This window comes from Cyanistes caeruleus, chromosome 2 (genome assembly GCF_971803275.1).
Source record: "Cyanistes caeruleus chromosome 2, bCyaCae1.hap1.1, whole genome shotgun sequence".
NCBI lineage: Eukaryota > Metazoa > Chordata > Aves > Passeriformes > Paridae > Cyanistes > Cyanistes caeruleus.
The window spans coordinates 78,772,417-78,795,215 of record NC_141702.1 but is presented as its reverse complement, the minus strand read 5'-3'; the positions used below and the strand labels follow the sequence as shown (position 1 = coordinate 78,795,215).

The 22,799-nt window shown below is 38.4% G+C and overlaps 1 protein-coding gene across 4 annotated transcripts in view; it reads left to right on the top strand.

The window, feature by feature from the left end:
- The window catches only part of CRIM1 (cysteine rich transmembrane BMP regulator 1), a 174,623-nt gene that overhangs the window by 23,614 nt on the left and 128,210 nt on the right, over window positions 1-22,799 (top strand). Inside the window, exons 1-2 of one of the 4 annotated variants that reach the window (XM_086878124.1) lie at window positions 8,638-9,901; window positions 15,712-15,789. The exons of the other annotated variants lie outside the window; for them this stretch is intronic. The gene's annotated coding sequence lies outside the window, so the exon portion shown is untranslated. Of the gene's footprint in view, window positions 1-8,637; window positions 9,902-15,711; window positions 15,790-22,799 lie in introns of those variants that run through there. 4 annotated transcript variants of the gene reach the window in all.

The following is a 22,799-nucleotide window of genomic DNA, read 5'->3' as shown; positions in this document are numbered from 1 at the left end:
GAAGGACAAACACCTTGAGCCTGGAACTCATTTGCTAGAGCTGAAGAGCTATTGGGAGTTAAATGCTGTCAGTCTCCTTTGACTGGATCTGTCCCCGAACAAGACGCTGGCAGCTGCCACATCCTGAGTAATAAGAGCAGAGTAAGGCTGGACTCCTCACCCCAGCTTTACTAGAAACTGGAAATTCCAAATGAGGCAAGCAAGTTCAAAAAGCAGTGTGTGTGTGGAGGGGGGGAGGAGGAGAGAATGAAAAGGGAAATACCCTTGTTTTTTCCCTTGACATCTCCTCCTAGTGTTGGAGAGTTAAAATGCTTAATGGATCAGCATGCTAATGCTTTTGTTGTGTGATCTTAGATGTGTTAAGCAAGAAACTGTGTATTCCAGGACAGTGGATATTTGGGGAGCATACAGGTAACTGAGGGTGGATGGGACTTGGATCCTGGCTCAAGGGCTGTATGTACCTGGGTAGTAGAGCCCTTACAAAGTAACATGTCATCTGACCAGTTCACTGATAGGTCTGAATCTCTTACAAAACATCTATACATAGCACCTAATGAATGAGTCTGAGGCATGGTAGAAAATGAGAAGAGGAAAATCTTGCTGTTTCCAACATGTAAAGTTATTCTAACTTTAGCAAGATGTTTGTTTTCTAGGCGTGTGCTTGCTTAATCTTTTTCAAAACTCTGAGAGTTATTACTGAGATTCCAAAACCAGATCTGTAGGAGCTAGCATCGTATAAAGGGATGGTACACATTGGTACTGCCTAAAAACGATTTACTCTCTCCTTTGCCATTATCTGAGCAAGCTGTTTATTGGAATGAGGTTAAATAAGGACTCTGTCTTACCTGGTTAACAATCCCGTATGTGGATTGTCCTGTATACGGATCTGCGCTTTACTGCTGTGTTTTGCAGGTTCCTTAGACTGCAGAAGAGTTTCAACAGATCTGTTCAGTACTAATGTGAAGTGAGTTTAATTGAAACTTGAAAACTGAGATAAAGCTGTAACTTCCTAATAACACATCCCTAACTCTTTTGAATGGCACCCTAACATTCCAGTAATGTGAGTAGTTGTCCTACATGCAGACCCCAGAGCATGAGTGCTCTTTGTAAGAAAGCCCCTCACATTCTGTGAGGCACCATTGGTTTAGTTCAGGAGGCTGCAGACAGAAGTGTCTGTGTCTGACTTTGAGTTTACTCAGTCCTGCATTTGTGAAGCATTTGCCTGTGCATTTATTCCAATAATCTCTGTTTTTCTTCTCAATCCTAGGGACTATTGCTCTAAAAGCTACTAGCTCATTGGCAAGGGAAAGAGTGCTCTGATTTCCAGCATAAATCTAGTCTGTCTTTACAGCTTCAGTCCACAAAACTTAGCACTGTGTGATCAAATATGGTTTTGCATCAAGTCACTCACGCACCTCTTTCCATCACCATGGTAGTTCTTACTTGCTTGATATTTTACATAAGTGAAATTCAAATCTGTGGAATATGGAGCAAGAAATAAAATTTACCAAAACCTTTTTTTCTCATAAAAGCCCAGTGGAAATCTGTGAATCATTGCTAGGTCTTCAGGATTAGCTCACCTTTGAACACCTTGTGGCAGATATTCCCATTTTTTGTTTTTCTCCTTCCTCTTCTTCTTCTGCACCTCTTGAGGGCAAAATTGTCATAGGCTACATACAGATTAGGAACTTTCTGGGGAATGCAAGGATTGCTATGGAGTTAGAGGAAAAACTTGAGAAGGAAAAGGAGACTTGTCAAAAGGATAAGACAACTGTATAATGTTTGTGATTTTGCTTATGTTTTGGTGCTCTTTTTTTTGTCCTTTTTGTTTTGTAGCATGGTGGCTTGTTTCTCTTTTGCTTAGTGAGGGTTTTTGTTGTTCTTTTGGGTTGGTTTGTTTGTTCTTCTGGACTGAAGCTAAAATAGCTCAACTTAACTGTTATTTACTAGGGTATGTGGAGTAGATACAGATCAGAAGTCCTCATGGTGTTCCAGGGTTACTAAAGTTTGGCAAGTGGGAGCTGAAACCTAAAGTAACTGTGAGGTATAGCCTAATAAGAATGACATCACTTTAAGTTTTCTGTCAGTTTTCCCACAGAAGGAGCATATCTGTCTTGAATTAAAAGAATGGTTTGTTACCTGGCTGTATCTGTGGGTGGTGTGTTCTCTGAATGTGCCTTTGATAAGGTTTCTTCTCTTAAAAAATAAATAAAAACCCGGCAAGCTGCTCTGTATCTTGTAGTCTGGTAGTTTTGGCCCATCCTGACTAAATTGAATGAATTGATACTTCGTTTCTCATCTGTGTTTTGTGTAAACAGAGACTGACCTAGTTTAGGCATTAAAATGCTTCTGGCTTTGAATCCCAAGTGGAAAAGGCGGCTTTTGAGTTTATGGCCTGATAAAAAGGGGGATTTCAGCTGCCTCTTGCCTTAAGGAGTTTATTCCTCTATGCTCCTCTGTGTCCCTCCTCCTGTTGCCTTAAGGTGGCATGCTGTGTGTCCATGCTGTGACCTGGGGAGGGGAATCCCTTGAGCTATTGGGGCCAACAAAGATTCATTATTGGCAAATTGCGATCCAGACAATCTTGTAAAGAAGTGAGGCTTTTATCATTCTGCTGCTTTTGTTTCCCAGTCTCTGTTTTTCCCTGTTTCCTGCTTATGATTACTTTCAAGATAGACTAGATTTGAACAGTTTCAATGAATGGGTATTTCAACAATTATTCAAAGATATTACCATTCTGCAAGTACTGAATATGGGCAGGTGACTATGAGACTATACAACAGGAAATCCACTTCAGCATGAGGCAGCAGAGAATCTGTGAGAGCTGGAGGACTGATGAAGAGAGGTATACTATTACTATTTGAACAGCTAGAAAAGCTTCAATAGAAGCTCTCATCATCTTGAGTGCTACAGAATGCAGTTCTGAAGCCGCAGGGAACCAAGCTTAGTAATTTCAGTGCTAGTGAAACTACATGTTCTTTATCCTGTTCTCGGCTGTCAAATGCTTCCAGTAAAAAAAAAAAAAAAGTAATAATAATATGGTAGATACAGTAATTTGAGGCTCTAGATGCCACTAGGTGGCAGAACCCCTGCATCTATTTTGTGGATTTCTTTCTGTGTCTTGATTTTTCATCTGTCTGTATTGAAAATACTTTTCAGCTATCGTGTAATGAGAATAGACATCAGTGGGGATGTTTATGTGCTCTCCTAATTGGGCTCATGTTGGCTGCTGTTGTGGGAAACATGGAGGACTTGCAACGCCCCCTTATCCTTAGACTGCTACCCGCTTCTGAGAAGCCTGCTACTCAAAGCAGTTGCTTGCATTTAATGTCAACACAACTCTTTCCCTTTTTCTTGATTCTGTTGTTAATGGATGAGCAATGAGGAGATGACAGTGACATTTAAGAGGAATGCTTTGTAAAGAGTACAGTGGCAGGAAAATGGAGATGGTGAATGGTTTAATCTGTGGTTGAAGGTGTGATTTTTATTTTTTTTTTGTGTTGGAAGCTCAGTGTTTTAGAGTGACTAATTCCTATTGGTGAGACCCTTGTAGGTGAGTAGTTATCAGCTGGGAAACAAATGTGTCTTGAAGAATACCCATTTATGGTTCTTTTCAATAAGGTTCCTCTTCTCTTAGTGCCAGTCTTTGATTGCAGTGTGCTTGTCATCCATTCATTGTGGGAGATCATTTTAGCTTCGTTTTGTTGCTGTCTCGACTTACAGAGCAGCTGGGATGGTGACTGAAAACAGTCCAAGAATAGGGTCGTTGCCTGCATCTATATACTAGTAGAGGGCTATGTAGTCGTGGGTGTTTGGGATAGGATAAATTCTGCAATTATGTATGTTTACCTGTTGTATTAACTGAGACACAGCCCTCATCTTGCATTAGGGGGTACAGTGCTACTAAGACAGGAGACATCCGTGTCCTCATGACCTACTCATAAGTATGCCATCTCTTTTAAAAAAGACATCTGTGAGTGCATGCTTAGTAATGAATCTGATAAATACTGGTTGATGAATCTAAAAGCAGTTTGGGTCTGTTTCTTTTGATGCTGGATTTCAGGAACATCATGTAGATATTTCAGTTTGGGGGTATTAAAACTGAGTGTCAGATTTCAAAGCAACTTGATTAGGGTTTTCAAAAGGTATTAGAATCAACCTTTAATCTCTAATCAATCTGTTAATTAGAATTAACACAATGTGATACCTACTCAGCTATTAGCTATAGTATACATCAGGTGTATACTATTTTGTATACACCTGATGCTGTGCTGCATGAGGGCAATTTTATCAGAGGTTTCTGACCACCTGTGAAGAAATATGAAAGGATAACAGCTTACTCCGTGTATAAAGTTTATAACTTTATTTTGCTCTTCTGGAATAATCACATGAATGAGAATCACCTTTTGAATGTACTGTCTTGGAGGAGATGTACAAGTCTGTTATTTCCCAGTAAGTTCAAATAGAAGTTTGCATGCAAATGGCTTTTTCCCACCTCCGTTTTCTTTCAGTGCTCCAGTCAGCTGTGCACAGTCTTCTTTACCTTTTTAGTACATCTGCTGTGCTTACTTCTATCTCTTCTCTAGCTCCCCTGCATCAAATCATTCCTTGCTTCTGATGATCTTCCTGGGCATGCCCACACCTCGTGAATACCTCATTCCTCCTCTGTGAAGCTGCTCTGAACAGCTGAATAAGAAATGCAAGTGCTGTTGCAGCCAGTGTCCAGATCTGCAGTACCACTTAGGGGATGTGATAGGGATGTTTGTGAACTTGTGCTCTTGGTGGTGCTAGATGTAACTCTCGTTCTAATCCAGGCAAAGTGGGTTTGGGTGGGGGTTTTTTTTTCATTTTTTAAAGGAGGATATTTTCAGCTGTCAGGTGCAGGCAGCATGGCCTTTTATGAAAAGCTGGTGCACATTTCTGAAGCTTGTTTGTCATTACAGTTCCTTTTAAAACTGCCAGTGTTTGTTTGAAGTGTCTTCTTGAAATGTGTACAGAAGTCTTGAAGGACATTCTAGGAAAGAAAGGGTAAAAAAAAAAAGGAAAGAAAAAGTAAAAAAAAAAAAAAGTAGTTTTTCAGGAAGGTGCTACTTTGGCTCTCAGTCTCTTTGTCATAGAAAGGTAAATTGAAATAACAACCCCAAATACCAAAAACTCATCAGTTTTTAATTTAGATGTATTTTTTAAAAAATGCACTATGCTGACAGAAATGCCTGAAGCATCTTGGTGTTCAGAATTATGCATATAGTTTCTCTTTTGTATCCTGTTCATGTCATCAGCTCTATATAATTTCTACCTACAATCCAATACCATAGAGATCATTCAACAGGCTTTGTTTTGTGGTGTAACAGCCAGGGGTATTTATGCATAATATGCCTTCAATTCAAAGTTATGCTCAAATATGATGTTTTCCTACATCATACAGCAGAAAAGATGGTATTTCCTCAAAGTTTGAGTTTGGTTGTTATAAATTACATTATGTTTTGTTTTTCCTACTTTTAAGTTGAATTTTAAAAACTGTATGTAGAAAGCTATCTTCCCCTTAGAAAGGAAATGTGTTGACTCTGTGTTTTCCTGTGACGTGTTGAAAACAGCTGATGCTTGGATCGTTGCAACTTGAGAGCTCCAACACACAAGATCTGTGTAATGCCTGATGAATCCTGCTACTGTCATTTGAGACAGTATAAACCTAGCATACTAAACTGATGATGAAAGCGAGTTTGTACTGAGCAGATGAGCAGTGATGTCAGGTTGTAACATCCCAATTTTGTTCTCTGGAAATGGTTTCCTGATGAAACTATTGCAGTGAGGTAGAGAGAAAATGAACTCCTTAAGCAGCTTTGGCAGACCTGAGATGCTGAAGAGTTCAGTGTTGGGGAATGGGGTTACTGAAAGGAAATACAGCAGGCATGTGGGGACACTGAAAATACTACAAGTGCAAAGATAGCTGTGGAGTGTGCATTAAGAACAGCACTATTAGAGATAATGATATATTTCTGTCCTGTTGATGAGACAATGACTAATACTGAAGATGCATTCGCCTTTCTGGTAGAGGTCTTGCATGGGGTCTTGATGGTTTTTGTTTAGAGAGAGAACTGGAAATCCGTGACAGAAAATATCTTGTGTAACTCATCAGCTTTGGGTTATGTTAGACCTTGTTTTGAAATATGTGAAACACTGTGCGATATCTGCCGGTGAGATTGGGTGACACTCACAAAGAGGCTTGGCTTTAAAACAGTTTTGTCCTTGTGTATAGGGTTGTACTGAGGCTGTATGAGTGCAATGAGCTTCATTTAGAAATTCCTGAGATGATAATGATGATCCTTTTAGCCTTCCTGAAACAAGATGCAGAGAAGACTGACAATGCTTGTTTGAATGTCCAGATTGTGGCTGTGGTTCGAATGAATTTTCTGCTGACTTCTGCGTGAAGAAATTTAATTTCATCCTTGCAGTTCTTTTTTCATTTCACGGTAGATGTAATCGCTAACTGGGATGTAAATGTTTCAATTCTCCAGTGTAGCTTGATGTGGGATATTCTTTTTCTGTTTATTTACGAGGGTGTGTCTGGGGAGTGATGATTTGGTCTGGTGTGTCTTGTGCCACTTAGGGACCTCAGTGACCTTGGGCTGTTGGTTTCAGAGGGCTTCTGTGGCTCTGCCTGGCCAAGGAGCTAGGCAGTAAGGTTCTCTAGAGATGTCACACTGTGTTAAGTGAATTAGATTTGGACTGTGCAGCCAGTGGCTCTTACCAGCTCCAGCATGATCCTTTTTAGCAGGTGGATTAAGTCTATCAGCTCTGCAGTCCCTGGCTTCCATCAGCCTTGAGCCTGTGGATTCGTTGGCACTGGAAAAGGTAAGTCCCTTAAAAGGGAATTTTCTTTGGAATAAAACCACCCCATCAAACCCAGCATCACTTCCAGTTAGTGTTTTGAAGAGGCAATTTTAAGAGTTAGTGCTGTGTATTTAGTCCTTTATTACTAATGCTGCACATGCCAAATTACCATAGCTCCAAGCATAGCTCTCATGTTTCTCAGTGTGACTTCTTGAATCTGACAAAATTCTGCTGGATCCAAGGGGATCACAGAGTGCTCAAGAGTAGTTCTGTGTCTCTTCCTTGTGTGGTCCTGTTTGGACAGGGTGGGAGACAAGTTACAGACTGCAGTTTCTGACCAAGCATCTGCAGAAGCTACCGAAGGATGCTCTCGTTCATCTCACTGGGGCTGCAGTGGGGCTGCAGCTGATCCGAAGAACTGTGCAGGAACAAGTGAGCTGAGCAAGAGCCATGCCTTCCAAATGTTTTCAGGCACTCTTCTTGTGTGTGTGTGAAGGTGCTGACCTTCTTTCCAGGAGATTATGGTAGAATTACCTTCTTTCCAAGTGCAGTAGATGGTCATTGCCTTCACTGCCCCTTTAAGACTTGGCAAAAGGAATGTTAAGTGTGCAGATGTTTGATCTGTGGAAAACATTAAGTATCTATCGGGCCATATAGCTTTCTCTCTCTTGTTTAGCATTTCATCAGTGGATTGGGGTTTTTAATGTCCAAAAATAATGACATGATTGAGACTTCCACTGTCTGTGGCATAAGAGAATATCTAGATATTTACAATTTTTACCGTTCCACAGTGAGCATTGTGGAAGTAGCGATGACCATTGTCTGAGTCAACTCACCTGCCCCCACTGCAGGTCTTGACCACATAGGAATTCAAATACATTTCAGTTTTTGATTCTTAATCTACAGAACTTGAACTGGCAGCTAAACAGAGGGAAGAGCATTAAGAAAATAGTAATGGAACAAGAATTTAAAAACTGGGGAAGAGTGATAAATGTTAAAAATGGTTCCTGACTCGCTTTCTAGCCAATAATAAGAGATTTTCAGTTTCTGGTCCATTTGAGGCATCTCTGTAGAGGATACTGAATCCATCTTGCCATATTTCCATCTTTTTTGCTTGGAAAACAGGTGCTGAATCATGAGTGAGAGTTCACTGAAATTATAGTACTAGGGCACTGTAGTTTTACTGCTGAAGCTTCTGATGCTGCAAATATGAATTGTAATCCCTGTTACATTGTAGGTAGCTTGACATGGGAACTTCTTGTTAAGTCAACAAACATGATGGTAACTGACTCCTACTTTTGTCATTCATTTTGCTCTTACAGATTTCTAACTGTAGTCACTTTCCTTTTCACTTGCTAACATTTGTGTTGACTTTTTCTCAGCTAGTTGAGGGAACTTTGTATTCTTACATTTCACTTTATTTACCTCTAGGATTAATATTTTAGGGAGAACTTCATTGCTCCTGATAGTAAAATCCTTTCTCTTCTAGGCAAGGCATCTCCTTCGTTCTGTGCTGTATTCCCCAGAAACTATGAAATGTTCCCACTTCAATATTTTGCTAAAATTAAAAATATCATGCTAACTCCTTGATAATTGCATGTGGAAGTACAGGATAAGTTTTTATCACTGTATAATACTTCCATGGTCAAGGGAAAAAAAAATCTTTAGTATGTTTTTAGATGTTAGTAATGAAAATAAAAAAAAATTATATTTTACTAAGAAGAAACCCAAACAATAAAAAAGATCCTGAAACATCCCAAAATGGAAAAACAAACCCCAATAGTTGGACAAAGTAGGAGAAGCAATAACCACTATCTTTTCTTTTCAGTGTTTTCCCTATTGGGAAGAGATGGAATCTAAACTGCATTAATTTTCAGTCTTTTGCTCTCGAATACTCATGTTTAGATTCTCTAGTATTATGCAGCTTGCCTGTGTGCCGGATTTGATTTAAAAAAAAAGTCAGCTTCTTTTTTTTTCTTAAAGTTCCAAGCTATATAAGAAGCAAGTTACTTTTCCTAGGTCAGGAGACATAAAACAAATACCAAGTGCTTGGAGAGCTTCCTAACATTCAAGTGTGGTGGAAGTTTCTTTAGTTTCAGCCTTCAGCTCAGACACAACCTCATTCTCATGCTTCCACAGCATGCTTGTCCTTTTAACATGAAGAGGAGAAACATAAATGCAGGCACTCAATATTGACTCCTTACTAGCTATTTTTAATTCTTGTGTGAAGCATTTCTTCCTTAAAATTTATTTATTTTTTTATTTTGGAAATAACTTTATGAATAATTGTGACAGACCGCAGAGTCTTTTAGCTTTTCTAATGACTTTTGGAATATAAAATATTTAATGTGAATATTAAATAAATCTCAATTTTTCTCTCTTTGGTGGTTTCCCTCATCCCTTCCTCCCCACTTTGTGGACAAACTTTTGCCAGTTGTAGTCTTCACCTGTAGTATTTCCACAACTGTTGGAATTCTTCTTACTCTGACATGTTTATACAGACGTAATTATTTTTGTAATTCCACATTCATAACATTCCTATTACAATATGCTCCCATTAGTTCTCAGTTCCCACTATTGATGCTGTTTTATTTAATACTGGGAGTTTTCTAATTGTTTTCTGTTATAAAACACCTATGATTTTATTCACTGAAAAGAAATGTATTGGATTTATGTATTTGTGTATATATTGTATATGATTTCAGATTATCTGTTCTTATATTCTTGTTAACTGTTATATTGCTGACTGAATTCTAAAATGTGAATTTTAAAAAGTATCTTTTAAATATTATCTAAAGTCTCACTTAAAAAGGTTAAAAAAATAAAAGGACTGTCTGTCCCTTTAAGATTTGGAGAGCAACACTAAAAGATTTTTGGAGTAATATACTATTGTTCTCAGCCTCATTCCTGTCTGTGCATTGCCTGCCTGTTGCCTTTTACTTTCAAAGCTGGTGGTACAGGTAAACACTTCAAAGATTGAGGAAGAGGATGCACTTGAGCTCCCTTCAAAGCACTTTAGAGAGGAAGTACAACTGACTCATCAATGAAATTGTCTATACAGCAAATGCTGGTAAGTGTACTAAATGAACTGGAAAAAATTGTCTATGGTCTTTTAATTTTAGCAGTCCTGTAATAGGACTTCTGTTTCGATGAAATATATGTTTGCTTTTCAAGTTGAATGATGCCAAGTTAATCATTCTGTCTTTAATACATTTCTTCTCTCATCTTGGATCTAGAGTTATCCATTTGTTTCAGACAATACATGAAGTTACTTTCTCTAACCTGCTACCTGTCTTGACTGGCTTTCTTCCTTAAAGTATATTCTCCTGTTCCTTTCACAGGAAGAATATTTCTCAGCAGCATCTCTACTTATCCACATAATTAAAGCAGTACTTTTTTTTGTGGAGGGGGGAATTGCTTCCTGCAGTATCCATGGGAGTATGTATGAAAGAGTCTTAGATCTGCACTTAAGTCTTGCTACTTATTTGCTAACTGTGTTAAGTGTTTGTTATACTCAAACCATTTTGAATCCTTCTATAATCAGATTTACTTTGTCTCTCTAAGATATGAGAGATACACGATCTGATAATAGGTGAATGTCAGCTGATTTAATTGTAACTGCTCTTGCCCACATGCTTAGCCTACTGCAAGTGCAAACTCAAGTTCCTAGATATAGTTGGAATTTGCATTTGGGATAGAGTGAGCACCCTGTCATTTCTTGTCACCAATTAGCTGATAAGTGCTAATGTTTTAAGACAAGGTAATATTAACATGGTTTACATAGCATAATTTGTATTCTTGAGATCACTGGAAGTGGAAATTTAAAATTTGACCATCATTATGCATCCTTAATTTCTGTTCTCATTGTGTTTGCTTTATACATTGGTGCTGCTCTACATTAAACTTTTGTTTCGTTTCATAAGCCCAAGACAGCCCTTCAGTAATAAAATAGATTTTTGTATTTTCTTTTAGAGAAACTTTCATTGTGATAATTTCCTGGAAAAATTGACACAGGCATTTTCAGATGCTTTGGGTTTTGTTTGCTCTGAATTGATCCTCCCTACCCTTCTTACCCCTACCAGCCCCAAAGTTCCAAATACTCTTTTCCATTAGTTAATTCTGTTATCTCTAGACACCTTCAGATGCATAGTTCTGAGCAGATTCAGGTGCTAGATGTTTATGTCATTAACTGAAAAATTGTATTGAAGTTATGCTTAGACCTCTAATGATTTTATCCCAGTGAGACCTAGAACTTTTGTGCACTTTCATTTTTTCTTTCCTTTTTTGGGGGGGGCTGCATGTAGCAGGTTTCCCATCAGTATAGGCTGGAATCCTTGTTCCCCTTCATTGTTTCAAACATATATCTTAATGGCTTAAGAGACTGTGTTTTAAGCAAATCTTTGCCTGATTATCTTAAAAACTTCACTTGTGTTAACAAAAGCAAAAATGCTTTCTGAAATACTAGCTGTCCTCTCTGCTGTACAGCTGTTGTATACTCTCACAATAGCATTTTGCTTTTCTGGTGCTCTCATTCCTGGTAAAGCTTTTCCATATTATAATTACTGATGTAGTTAATAGTGAACCTTGAGAAGCAAACAGGCTTTCTGTGACAATTTTTTTATTAAACATTCATAGAAACATCTGTTAACTCCAGTAACGACTGAAGTAAGTGCCATGTATCCAGGTAGTATTTTTGAGCTTAAGGATCTAAGGGCCTCCCATCACTCTAATTTTATCTATGAGACAGAAGAATTCAAGGGACAGGAAACTTAAAGCCATGTATTTGAATATTGAGAGACAGATGCTACTTCACAAAAGCTCTCTTACAAACTGCTTTTGTCCTGAAATGCCTTTCTTCAAGATGTGAAGTGATGCCAGACAAGCGTCAGTGTTTTTGTTAACCTGCAAAGGAACTGGAAACTGAAACGGGATAAAGTAAGAAATGCAGTGATGCCTATTGATGGGAACTAAAGGAAAACAGGCAGTGGTGTGACCAAGAATTGGATGATTTAGATATAAAAACAGAAGAGAGAAATTAAAGAGATGATAAAGTTGTCAGCTTAAGGTCTGTGTGACCTAAGTCACACAGTATCAAAGAAGTGAGTATGAGAGAAGAAAGGCAGAGGTGTGATGGTAGCTGGTATGGTGCACAGGAAGGTCTAGGAATGGAAGTAACAAAAGAAGTGTCAGTAACATAACTGAGGAAGATAACAGGGTGTGTGTAAGTTATGAGCAGTTTTGGGAAGAGGAAAATGGAGAAGCTGAAGAAGGCAATAATTAAATAAAAGCCTAGCTCTGTAGCTAGGTGAGGGAGGGTAAGAGTCTTGAGAAGGCTGCAAGGTGCTTGAGTTGCTTTGAGAGTGGTTGAGAAGAACGCCTGTCACTGCGAATGGAAGTGTCACTCTTCAGCAAAATTGTCTTAGTGGATGATAAATCACTGACAGGGAAAAGTACAGAAGATACAACTGATCAAAGTGAAGAGTATTAATTCTCTGGGGCAGAAAGGTCAGCTATGGATTTGGAATTTAAGGGCTCTCTTTGCTTTTGATTTTGACAGAAACATGACAACTAACAGAAGTGATACTCCCTTTCTGTAAAGTCATTGTAGTGTTAAATAGCTGTTGAAGGGCTTTTGGCAGCCTGGTGGTTAACAAATGTGTTCAGAGAGCATTTGATAAGATAGATACTGAGTAGTGGCAAGGTCCAGCCTGTCAGGGTGAAGAACTGCAGTATTGCCCACCAAGCTTGGTTTTTTTAGGTCAATGGATTGGTGTGAAGAAATGTTCCTTCTGTCATTGTAATTAATTTTATATTGATGGGCAGTGGGTGAGTGGGAGTAGCACTTAAAGCAATGTTAGAAACCTTGGTTAAGTGTTTGAAGGTGATTTGAGCACTTCTTTGTAGAGTACCTATTGGGTCAAGATTTTTGATCGCATAGTGTGGGTTAAATCTTCTGTGCCCTGGGGTACTGCTGGTCTTCATGCCTAAAGAGATACGTTTTACCAAGCTTTAATGTTTTGGAGGTATTCAGCTTCTGACTTCAAACTGGGAGTCTTTAGCTCCTCTTCAGTTATCCTGAATTCAGTTATCCTAATTTCATATGCAAAGGTTCTTCATTTTCATAGGGGTGTTGTGTGTGTTTGAATGGCAGGAAGATTGGGCACATTTCTATGTTCCTTTTGTGCTTATTCAAGCTTAATGCTTGTTTTGTCCCCATTTAATATAACTCTTTACTTTCCTTTGCCATGGTTTTTCTGCTTGTATTTTGCTGGTAAAGATTTTACCATAAATTTGACTGAGTGTTTTTTTTAAGCACTGTCTGAAAAATAGAGGCCCAAATGTAAATATCCACCTCTTTTTCTGGAGAAATTAAACTATAACCTTTTCATAGAATCAGAGATTCACCAAATGGTTTGGCTTGGAAAGGACCTTAAAGATCAATTTCAACCCCCTCCTCTAAGCAGGAACACCTTCCACCATCCAGCCTAGTGCTGAACACTTCCAGGGATGGTACATCCACAACCTGCCTGGGCAACCTGTTCAAATGCCTCACCACTCTTACTGTAAAGAGTTTCTTTCTAATATCTAATCTAAACTTACTCTCAATTTAAAGCCATTCCTCCTTGTCCTGTCACAACATTCTCTTCTAATTTGTTCCTCTCTACGATGTTTCTTGTAGACACCGTTCAGGTAGGCTGCACTTCGGTCACCCCAAAGCCTTCTTTTTTCCAGACTGAAATTCTCACCAAACCAAATTCTTACAGCCTTTCCTTTAGTATAGGTAGTCCATCCCTCTAACCATCTTTGTGTCCCTCCTCTGGTCTTGCTCCAATAGGTCCATGTCCTTCCTGTGCTGTAGACCCCAGAGCTGGATGCAGTGTTCCAGGTGGGATCTCAGCAGAGCAGAGCAGCAGAATCCTTTCCTTGGCCCTGCTGCCCACAGTGCTTTGGATGCAGCCCGGGACACGTTTGGCTCTCTGGGCTGGGAGCGCCCGTGGCTGGCTCATCTCCAGCCTCTCATCCACCAGCACCTCCAGATCCTTCTACCCAGGGCTGCTCTCCATCTCTTCATTCCCAGCCTGTGTCGATACCAGGGCTGCCCCAACCCAGGTGCAGCAGCTTGCACTTGCCCTTATTGAACCACATGAGATTCCCATGGGCCTCCTACTCCAGCTAACATTTTGAGCTATCCCTGTGAGTATCCCTCCAGAAATACTCCTTGGCAGTCTGAAAGGAAGAGACTCCATTCCTTTGACTTTTTCACCTTGGTGCTGGGGTGTTGTTTGAGCCATGCTTACCTTAAGTGAAGTGAGCTTGACAGGTATCTCAAGTCAGTAATTCTAACAGATGTAACATCATTCATGTGTTGTCTTTATTTGATACACAGGATGTTTACTGTGGTTTAATTTATTTTATCAAATAATGACAACTTTTCTCATTTACTATTGTTTCTCATTCCACCCCTCTTCCCTTGGTAGCTGTAGTTCTTGGATGCTTACAACTACACGTAATATGATGGACAGAACTAAAATGGAAGAAGTATTTTTTGAGGCTTTTGAGTTATAGAGTGTTTTCTGTAAGTGGTAGTAAAATGTGACTGTCCTTGAAAACCTTATATAATTTGTGGAATCAGTGGGTTAATTTTGATTCTCACCTCCTAAAAGATGGAATTTCAAAACCTTTATTTAGTGAAAGTTTCTTGTAAAGAAAGTTAACATCAAGGGAAGATGAACCTCAAATAGAAAGATGATCTCATTCTTGTTTTTTCTCATCATCTTATGCATCATCACGTCAACCTTTTGTCTGTAGCTAAGCTTTTTATACCTCTAAGTTCCATAAAGATTGAGTTTCAAATGTGATGATGCCAATAACTTTGACAGCTGAGATGCCTGTCACTTTTACTTTAAAATAAAAGCCTCCTTTTTTGATAAAACAGTTGTAATTCTTGTAAAAAGCATGTTAGAAGCATGAAATCTTATGACAACTTTGTCATGTGTCCTCATTTTAGACAGGTAAATTATCTTAAATTAGCTCACACAGTTCCTAAAAACAGTGTTTTGCACTAGTCAATACATTTTGTATTCCTCCTCTTCAAAGACTTCTGAGAATTGATAATTTCCCCCCTCTGTACAAAGATTAGATCAATTTTGCAGATACTTTCATAAATTCCAACAAAAGGAACAGGTAAGTATAACATACTTGTCTAGGCCCTTTTTAAAAAGCTGTGTGTACACAATGCAATCGAGGAATTTACTGATACACACGTACAGCCAGAATAGTTTAGTATAGGAGTGATGCATATAATCTTTATGTGATCATTCTCTGCAGGTTGCATTAGTAGAGAAGCATAAGTCCTTTCATATCCTCTGTCTTCAAAGGACAGTAGCCAATGCAGCAAAACACTGCAGACAGTTGGAGTTTTGTTGCCTAATAGCACATGGTCTTGCCACAGCAAAACCAGTAAGTGTCCATAATAGAAATAAGTTCTATTCCTGTGTAACTTGCTACACCCCATTAAGCTTCAACAGGTCCCCTAGTGTTTAGATTGCAAGGTTTGAATGCATGCCTCAAGTGTGCATTTGGCCTCTGGTAACTTTATAGCAATCTTTCTTTTCTCTCTAATTTCTTCAGCAGAGATTCCTATGTAAGAAATATGTGGCAGGGGAGAAAGAGGTAGCAACAAGCCAGTGCTTCTCTCTAGCCTCCTAATGCATCAAGCAATTACTTTCCCTTTTTTCTTCTTCATTATGGGTTAGTGATGAGTTTTTTTCTGGATTTTCACATGCAGTTTAGGTATCCATAATATGGAGATGTGTCTGAGATAGAAGTGTGCAGGCTGGTACTTCCCTGGTGATTGACAATTCTTTTGCTTCCTGGTAGGTGGGAGCCGTAACTCTTAGTATAAGGACTCTGTTGTAGGCTGGAGGAAGAGGAAGACTGCAATAAAGAGGATAACTGGTGAGTAACACTTACCCCTCTCCCATAAAAGTCCTCACAATTTATGGAAATTGTTCTGGAAAAAAATGTTTGATTCTGGATGAAAAAGGCCCATTCTTGAGGCTTCCCAGAAAATGTTCTATATTACGTAGTGACGTATCTTAAACTCTCAGAATATCAGAGTAGCTAAGAATAGTTATTTCAAGTTTTGAGGGTGCAAAGGGCAGTCTCAATATGAAAGGCTTCAAGTAGCAGGTATTTCCAATATATTTCTGGATTAAAACTGCTCAAATACAATGTTAGGAAGTGTATTAATTTTTGCTGCAGGTGAACTTTGTATTCTTATCTGTCAAATAGAAGAGCATGGTTTCCCTGCAAAAGGAATATAGGCATTTCAAAGCTATGTCTGCTGTTTATCTGTACAGCATTTTGATGTTGTAGGCAAACGTATGTTCATTAATTGAATTGCCTCTGATATGTGTTTGGAATTATGTGTTTCATTCTAGTACTCTTAAAATCTTTAAGATTTCTAGGTGATAGTAAAATAGGCTCGAGGATGGACTACTTGGTGTTTGGATATTGGTATCAGTAAATCCCAGTAAAATAGCAGATGTAACCAGAGGAAGAGAAAGGTGTAAAAATGACAGCTGTCATTTTTCCTTCTGTACTTCTGCAAAATGAGTGGAGACACTTAAACCAGTATGGTTGCCATTAGCATAGCCTTGAAAAGCAAGTGACTTCCCAGTGCTTTGTGTTGAAAATGATTCTCAACTTCTTGATGCTGTCTGATGGAAATTACTAGTTTTATGTATAGCATCAACATTGCAGGTCTTTTTTGATATTGATTTTCAGTGTAAAGTGCATGAGCATGATTACTGTGTCAGAGCCAGCACTGAAAATTACTGGAGAGGTTTCAGGAATTGTTCTGATTGCCCTTGGCCACCTGATAAGTTTCATTAGGTATTAGAAGACAATGATAGCACATGGTAAAAAAAAATTGGTCACAGTAAACAAGGAAAGTTTACAGTTCTTTACAGGTAAATTTTGCTGTATTTTTACAAGTGTAATCACAAAAACAGGTTGTGGAATGCTCATTCATCAAACAGTAGTTGCCACCCTTCTGAGTGGGCAATGAGTTGGGGTAAATTTGTGTTTTCAGAATGTAAGTCTCTAGAAAGCCTTGAGAAGGTTTGGTAAGGTAGTTAAGGTAGATAAAGAAATCTGCTTAGGCAAGTAATTTATGTTATTTGCTGAAATCTTCATGGTGATAAAAAACAAGCTGTGGGCAAAGCAGGAGGACAGATGGATTACAAATGAGTATCACATGAATTTGCCTTAGGATCTTGAGTATGCAAGGATAAATGGTCCCTTTCTACGGGACAGAATAAAGCATTGTTTTGAATTAAAATTACTGTCCCTTGCATCTTTCAACAGTACTTTAACAAGAATGGGAAGCATTGGAGAGACACACTAGGTTTGTTACTGGGCTTTTTGTTAAATATGTAAACATAAACAAATCTTGAAGTCTTTGCAAATGTCAAACTTTTGCTTGACCTCCAATTACATGGAAACATTGCCTTCAAAGAGTTTTACTTTAAAAAAATCAGTTGATGGTTCATAATTTAATACTTCCCTTGGTTTTGTTGTCATCAACTTTGCAAACTAGAGTTATTTTTGGCAACATTATCTTGCTGTCATAGATTTCTACCCTTCATGCCTTGAAAGCATATTAGTGCCTTAAAACCATATTAGTGCTTGATCAGACTTTCTTAACTTCAGCTTTGTATTTAGTCTCAGCAAGTATAGAAAGACAGAATACATGAAGTTTTCTGTAAGTGTGGCAGGGTTCCTCCTAAGCCCTTTGAAACAGGTATTCTTTCTGCTTCAATTTCTTAATCTGAGAAACTGCTATGTGTCTCTGTGAGCTTAATAAAAATTAGAGGGTGCTTATGTATTTTAGTATCTCTAAACCAAGGCAGTTGAGGCTAAAGGGCTAGGCTTGCTGGGCTCTGAAGATAAATGGAGTTATCCCATAGCTGATTTTAGTGGACAGTTATATTTTAGTGAGGTTATTTGAGCTGAAAAAAAAATAGTGAATTAGTACTGAGAACTTACTGGCATCTTCTTGGAGCTATTAAAAATCCTAAGTATTTAACTTTTACCCACTTCCAGATGTCTTGAAGGAGAAATACTTTGGCTACACATGTCAAATAAAAGGTGTATTAAAGGGTTGGCACATATGTCTTTAGCCCTTAGTTTGCTGTAACTTACATAGTAGTGACCCTTCCACGAACAGTTTGTCTCTTGCACTGATGCTACTGGGAGAATGTCCATTAGGAGATCTAGCTGTAAACAGCATTGATTTCTGCTTTGTTATATCTAGTTACTACTCATGCCATTTTACTGCTTCTGATTGGGAGCAAAGGGCTTGATAGTCAGCTGCAAGGAGAGGCAAACAGATTCAATGCAAGACAGGTCCTTTTTTATACTTTCTCACTTTTCTTAGAAAACATGAGAAGTCTGTCCAATTGCTTTCTTCCCTCTTCCTACTCCTCTGAGTTGTTCAGAAAATTGTAGTGGTAACATTCTTGCAGGTTTCTGTGCAGCTTTTATTTCCCATTCCACTTGTTCCCATACAACTCGGAAAAGTGTCATTTACCCACTCTGGCAACAGCTGATTTTCCTTCTCAAAGGAATTATATGGATATAATGAATAACTTCTACTTGTGTGTGAAATTTCCCATATGGAGATGATCAGAAGACATTAACTACAAAATAGTGTATGATGTGATGTGGAAGTGCCATAGTTACTGGTACTCCATTGCATGCACAGGGAACCATTAGCAATCTGACTAACAATTGATAGCTTATAGGTGATTATAGCTAATGGTGGTTGTGATAAATTATGCATGGACCTTAAAGGAAAAAAAAAAAAAAAATACTCCAAGACCAGAAATTGTTTTAAATATGTATCCTACTTAGAGTAAGGGAGAAAAGACAACTAGAAAGGAAATTAGTTAGGAAAAAACTTGTCTTTTTAAATCTTAAAAATCTTGAATCAAAGATGAACAGCTTTTCGGAAAGCAGTAGAAAATGATTGGTGAGTGATAAGGAATGAGAAATACTGCAGTGTGATATAAAAAAAGAAAAAAACCACAAGAAAACAACCCTGAAGTCTTAAGTGATGAAGCACGCAGCCAACTTCCTAAGAAAGAGGAAATGCCCACTGTAACCTAGTACATTGGGCTGAAATGGTGTTTGTTCAAGAAAAATCTCACACACAACCCAGAAGATTGTTTAGAGCCAAGAAGTAAATGTAACTGAAGTAACATTTAGAAAGTGTGATGTTTGCAGGCTGCTTTCCACTCAGACAGATTTGGTGTTTGACCACACTTCCGTGAGGCACGTTTTCCATGTGTTGGAGTGGTGCTTGCTGCAATTTGTGACTCTGTTGCACTTTCCTACTGGGCATCCTGCTGAAGATGGTGTGCTGCTTTCTTTGTAGCTGCAGTCAGGCACTTTTGAGCCAGCAGTTAGAGCACTGCCAGGAAGGGGTCACCTGCTGTCATCAGGGCTGCAGTCACCGTGCTTTGAGGCTGGCAGTCTACCCTGTTATTCACTCACCTTGCATTCCACCTGTCCAGTCAATTTCTCCCTTTGGTTGCTGAGGTATTACAGGGGACCCATGTTCAAAGCTTCGTTAAAGTCAAGGTAAATGACATCCACTGCTTTCCCCTCATTCACCAAACCAGTCTTTTTGTTGTAGACAGTGATGAGGTGTAATTCCAACAATGGTGGCCATTCTTAGTCACTTATTTCATGTACCCAGAAGTAGCTTCCACAGTGTGTTCCATATAATAATAGTTCCATAATATTCTTCTGTATGCAGGAATTCTGTAAGTCCAGTTTACTCTTAGATGTCTCTAACTTTCTCAGTCCTGATATAGTCCTTAATCCTCATGAAAGTGCAGTGGCAGAGAGCCAGAAAGGCTGAAAATAGACCTTATCAGTAAAGGCTGAGGCAATGGAGGCATAGAGTAAATCAGCCTTCCCCATATATTTTTACTGCTAGATCTTCCTTCCATTAGGTAGCTGCTCTTGATTTCCTTAATCTTCTTTTTGCTGTCATTGTAGTCTTCAGAAATCCCTGTGGTTCTTACCCCCACTACTAGTTTCAAGTAAAGCTTTGGTTTTCTTAACATCATCTTGGCGTGTCTGAGCAATTGTCTCTGAGTAGCTCAATTCCACATACACTTTATTTTCAGTTTATATAAATTACTCAGGAAGTGTTTGGGAAAGGTTGGGTTTACTTAAACTGTTCATGGACTTTGGTTATTGCATACTGAATATATGAGCTGGTCTACACTGTAGACTGAGAAAAACTTGACCCTTTTCTACAAGGACAGCAAATTTTAATAAGTATTTGCAGCAGTGGGGTTAGCTATCTTTCAGGTACACAAGAAGAAGGAAAGAGGCTTTTTCTAAAACTCAGGATTAAAATTTCAGTGAAAAGCATTATTGTAGTCTGCCTTTGCTCCCAAGATATTATGATACATTGTCTTCCTTGATGACATTGTACAGAGAAAAATATTAAAGCTTGAAGTACGCTTAAGAGCTCTAGAATGGCAGCATTTGATAAATTTTATCAGTAGAACAAACAAAAGGCCAGATGATGAGCATTTGGGAGTTACTTAGTACCAGTCCTAATTTAATTGCTTTTGGCATTGACAAGAAATTTGTCCTATGCCAGTATATGTGAAAATCTGTGAAAGAAAATGGCTATAGTTGCCTATAAGTTTAAGTGTCTTTTCATGTTTTTCTAGTAAATTAAAGCATTCAGAAAGTTCCAGTAACTGTTTTGAACAGAAAGTGTGCTATACATGATGAAGGCAAGCAAGAGAGTGATGTTGTGCCTGGATGTGTGACTAATAAACACCGCAGGGCAGAGCAGCACTTCCCACAGTCAGTTGCTCAGCAAAAGGTTCAGATTAAAGCATTTTTGTGAGGCCTCTCCCGTGGAGATTTACCACCTCGTGTGCCCACTTGGGGGAAGAATTCTGTGCTTTGTAGCTCTTCTTCCCTTTGATTTTTTGCACTGACTTGGTGATCTGTAGTCTCCTCATTGTTTTCATAGGCTATAATTTACTGCAACAATTCTTCATACTTCAAGGAGACGATGGGAGCTGTATAGGTGGTTCGTGAGTCATATAATGTTAAGTAAGATAGGAAAGGGTGGCAAAAACAGTGAGTTTGTTTTTATAATGTTGGTGATTATTCACTTTGCTCTTCAGGAATGCTGAGTAATTAACACTTGCTTAACACAGACTTATTAATATAATAAAGCAGGACTTCAATTGCACCAGAAGCTGAAATAGAGGTATTGGAGAGCAGCATAAGTATAATAAAGGGGAAATGCTAAATGCTAGAATGTTGAATGCTGGAGTACCAGTATACTGGGATACTGTGTCGTGTTAAAAGAGTAGATTTTTGTATTGCAATCAGTTCTGGGAGTGGTAGGAGATGTATTAATGCTTCCACATGATTGAGTTGCGCAAGAAGTAAAGCATATTATATGTGTCCAGTGAAACCAGGAGTTACTGACCATGCTACTTATATTTTGGAGGGAGGCAAAAGAGAAAGAAACTTGAAACCATTATGGAGGGGAGGGGAGACTAAAAACTGATTATTTAATGAACAATGTAATGGCTGAAAGTCTGTTGGGATACAGCTGGAAGGGCATACTGTAATTAGATCATTTGATGACCTGGAATAAAAGATCTTCCCTGAAGCTCTGCTGTAAATCAAGGTTTTCATCTTCCTTCACTAGTTTTTCCTCTTTCCCAATATATATACATGGCATCTATTCATATTGAGATTTCATAAATAGGCATTTTAGGTCTGGTAAATTGTAATTGTTACTTCACGTATCTTCTACTTTTTATAATCAGTCTCTTGTAGCAATCTCTGCACAGAGAAGTAAATGCAGGTTTTTTGCAGTTTCAGAGCTCCCTGTTTTTAAAGGAAGCATGTTTCAATGTGTTTATCAGTCATATTTTTAGGATGTGAAAGAACAGTTTATGCCGTGTAAAACATTCTGACTTGGCCTCTAGCATAATCAGATCTAGCAGTAGCTTACAGGAAAATAACATTCTGGAAACTGCATCATTCAAGGAAATTTGGCACTTTATTTTTACTATGTCCTTAAAATTTAGTTTTTCATGCAATTGCATTGCTCATTAATTATAAATTCCTACTTCTGTGATTTCCTAAGAAGAGCTCTTAAGATTTTAATTGAGAGTTCATCATCTTAAAATCATACTCCAATTCTTAGTTTCTAAATTTTTGGAGGAATATTTATGAATGGAAGGAGAAATATTTTCAGCACCAAGTTGGAGCATTTTTGAGAGAACAAGCCAAGACACAATGGAGAAAATGCTTAATACTAATTTTAAGGATTCTCTTGTTAAGTTGCAAATCGTGTCAGGCTTCACCTTGTGCTGCAGTGCAAATGTGGAGAGTATAGTGTTGCCTGTAGCAGGTTTAACTCTGAAATAGTAGAAATTAATGAAACCCAGGCACCTGTTTCTTGGATATTTCTCTAAAAGAGGGGGAGTTCTTATATTTGGAGTAGTAGTTCCAGTGGGGTTATTAATTATGCCTCATCTCCTACATTATTTTAATTGGTAGAATTCAGCATACTCTCAGGTTACAGCATTTTCCAACACCAGATTCTTGTATCTTAAGCCAGAAGATACCATCCAATCTGACCTATAGTTTAAAATGGCAACTATAATTCTACCCAGTGAAACTTAATTGAAGAGATTAATAGCAAGATTACTAATATGCAATAACCAGTCAAAATACTCAGATGCAGTACACACCATAAACCATAGAACTCTTTCTGATTCTTCCCCAAAAACCTTTAAATTGAAATCCAGGCCTTCCTTACTCTAAGATAAAAATGGGCATTCATGCTAATTGTTTTCAGATTATATAATAAAAGCAAGCGTGTTGGATAAAAAAATTGCATG